The sequence below is a fragment of the Procambarus clarkii genome, chromosome 93 (genome assembly GCF_040958095.1).
Source record: "Procambarus clarkii isolate CNS0578487 chromosome 93, FALCON_Pclarkii_2.0, whole genome shotgun sequence".
NCBI lineage: Eukaryota > Metazoa > Arthropoda > Malacostraca > Decapoda > Cambaridae > Procambarus > Procambarus clarkii.
In genome coordinates this window covers 11,726,716-11,730,643 of record NC_091242.1, presented here as the reverse complement: position 1 = coordinate 11,730,643, position 3,928 = coordinate 11,726,716, and positions in this window count along the sequence as shown.

Here is a 3,928-nt window from a genome sequence, read left to right as displayed (position 1 = left end):
AGTGAAAAGAAATGTACGAAAGATTGAGAAAATTCGTGTTAGAATTATTAATCTTACTTTTTCGGTCATATTTAATAATATATGTCTCTGGGAAAGACTGCTACCAAAATATACTAATATATATATATATATATATATATGCGAACAAGCCTGAATGGTCCCCAGGACAATATGCAACTGAAAACTCACACCCAAGAAGTGACTCGAACCCATACTCCCAGGAGCCACGCAACTGGTATGTACAAGACACCTTGATCCACTTGACCATCACGACCATACATATATATATATATATATATATATATATATATATATATATATATATATATATATATATATATATATATATATATATATATATATATATATATATATATATATATATATATATATATATATATATATATATTTTATAAATGACGCGTCATTTATAAAATACCTTGTAAGGAATGTAACAAGTTCTATGTCGGGCAAACATCTAAAGATTTAAAATGTAGAATATCGCAACATAAATACTCTGTAAGACATGGCCAATTGTCTAATGCTTTGTTTGTGCATTTGTCAGAAAAAGCTCATCAAATTGATTGGGAGAGTGCTTCTTCAATAACAAATTGTAAAAGCACCTATAACAGAAACATAATTGAATCTGCTTTGATACAGATCACCAAAGAAAGTAATTTGAATATTAGCAGTGGTCTATGTAACTTAGATCCATTTCTAATAGATCAGCTAAAGGGCGATTTAAGTAGAATCATTGAAAAACATTTGTCTCACTAATTTATTGTTTATATTTACTTCTTTATGTTATAATTACCTATATATTATGCTTGTATGTCTGCTGTATCAGATGGGCCATTGGGCTACATCGGATGTGCCAATTGGGTGCATCTGATGGGCCAATGGGCCGTCTGCGTTGTCCAAGTATTGTACCTCACCTTACTTCACCACTCCTTCCTGCCTATTTATACCCATCACTCGATCTGTAAAATGACCTTCTCAAGATGTATTTAATATACGAAAGTACTTAAGAAAATTTCCTGTTTCATTTTTCCTCCGTGGTCTGACATTGTCATATATATATATATATATATATATATATATATATATATATATATATATATATATATATATATATATATGTCGTACCTAGTAGCCAGAACTCACTTCTCAGCCTACTATGCAAGGCCCGATTTGCCTAATAAGCCAAGTTTTCATGAATTAATATATTTTCTCTATTTTTTTTCTTATGAAATGATAAAGCTACCCATTTCATTGTGTATGAAGTCAATTTTTTTTATTCGAGTTAAAATTATCGTAGATATATGACCGAACCTAACCAACCCTACCTAACCTAACCTAACCTATCTTAATAGGTTAGGTTAGGTTATGTGGCCGAAAAAGTTAGGTTAGGTTAGGTTAGGTAGTCGAAAAAAAATTAATTAATGAAAACTTGGCTTATTAGGCAAATCGGGCCTTGAATAGTAGGCAGAGAAGTGCGTTCTGGCTACTAGGTACGACATATATATATATATGTCGTACCTAGTAGCCAGAACTCACTTCTCAGCCTACTATGCAAGGCCCGATTTGCCTAATAAGCCTAGTTTTCATGAATTAATGTTTTTTCGACAACCTAACCTACCTAACGTAACCTAACCTAACGTTTTCGGCTACCTAACCTAACCTAACCTATAAAGATAGGTTAGGTTAGGTTAGGTAGGGTTAATTAGGTTCGGTCATATATCTACGTTAATTTTAACTCCAATTAAAAAAAATTGACCTCATACATAATGAAATGGGTAGCTTTATCATTTCATAAGAAAAAAATTAGAGAAAATATAATAATTCAGTAAAACTTGGCTTATTAGGCAAATCGGGCCTTGCATAGTAGGCTGAGAAGTGCGTTCTGGCTACTAGGTACGACATTATATATATATATATATATATATATATATATATATATATATATATGTCGTACCTAGTAGCCAGAACGCACTTCTCAGCCTACTATGCAAGGCCCGATTTGCCTAATAAGCCAAGTTTTACTGAATTATTATATTTTCTCTAATTTTTTTCTTATGAAATGATAAAGCTACCCATTTCATTATGTATGAGGTCAATTTTTTTTAATTGGAGTTAAAATTAACGTAGATATATGACCGAACCTAATTAACCCTACCTAACCTAACCTAACCTAACTTTTTCGGCTTCCTAACCTAACCTAACCTATAAAGATAGGTTAGGTTAGGTTAGGTAGGGTTGGTTAGGTTCGGTCATATATCTACGTTAATTTTAACTCTAATAAAAAAAAATTGACATCATACATAATGAAATGGGTAGCTTTATCATTTCATAAGAAAAAAATTTGAGAAAATATATTAATTCAGGAAAACTTGGCTTATTAGGCAAATCGGGCCTTGCGTAGTAGGCTGAGAATTGCGTTCTGGCTACTAGGTACGATATATATATATATATATGTCGTACCTAGAAGCCAGAACGCAATTCTCAGCCTACTACGCAAGGCCCGATTTGCCTAATAAGCCAAGTTTTCATGAATTAATATATTTTCTCAAATTTTTTTCTTATGAAATGATAAAGCTACCCATTTCATTATGTATGAGGTCAATTTTTTTTATTAGAGTTAAAATTAACGTAGATATATGACCGAACCTAACCAACCCTACCTAACCTAACCTAACCTATCTTTATAGGTTAGGTTAGGTTAGGAAGCCGAAAAAGTTAGGTTAGGTTAGGTTAGGTAGGTTAGGTAGTCGAAAAATCATTAATTCATGAAAACTCTGCTTATTAGGCAAATTGGGCCTTGCATAGTAGGCTGAGAAGTGCGTTCTGGCTACTAGGTACGACATATATATATATATATATATATATATATATATATATATATATATATATGTCGTACCTAGTAGCCAGAACGCACTTCTCAGCCTACTATGCAAGGCCTGATTTGCCTAATAAGCCAAGTTTTCATGAATTATTTGTTTTTCGGCAACCTAACCTACCTAACCTAAACTAACCTAACTTTTTCCGCTACCTAACCTAACCTAACGTATAAAGATAGGTTAGGTTAGGTTAGGTAGGGTTGGTTAGGTTCGGTCATATATCTACGTTAATTTTAACTCTAATTAAAAAAAATTGACCTCATACATAATGAAATGGGTAGCTTTATCATTTCATAAGAAAAAAATTAGAGAAAATATATTAATTCAGGAAAACTTGGCTTATTAGGCAAATCGGGCCTTAAATAGTAGGCCGAGAAGTGCGTTCTGGCTACTAGGTACGACATATATATATATATATATATATATATATATATATATATATATATATATATATATATGTCGTACCTAATAGCCAGAACGCACTTCTCAGCCTACTATTCAAGGCCCGATTTGCCTAATAAGCCAAGTTTTCATGAATTAATGTTTTTTCGTCTACCTAACCTACCTAACCTAACCTAACCTAGCTTTTTTTGGCTACCTAACCTAACCTTACCTATAAATATAGGTTAGGTTAGGTTAGGTAGGGTTGGTTAGGTTCGGTCATATATCTACGTTAATTTTAACTCCAATAAAAAAAAATTGACCTCATACATAGAGAAAAGGGTTGCTTTATCATTTCATAAGAAAAAAACTATAGTAAATATATTAATTCAGGAAAACTTGGCTTATTAGGCAAATCGGGCCTTGAATAGTAGGCTGAGAAGAGAGTTCTGGCTACTAGGTACGACATATATATATATATATATATATATATATATATATATATGTATATGTCGTACCTAGTAGCCAGAACTCACTTCTCAGCCTACTATGCAAGGCCCGATTTGCCTAATAAGCCAAGTTTTCATGAATTAATTGTTTTTCGACTACCTAACCTACCTAACCTAACCTAACTTTTTCGGCTACCTAAC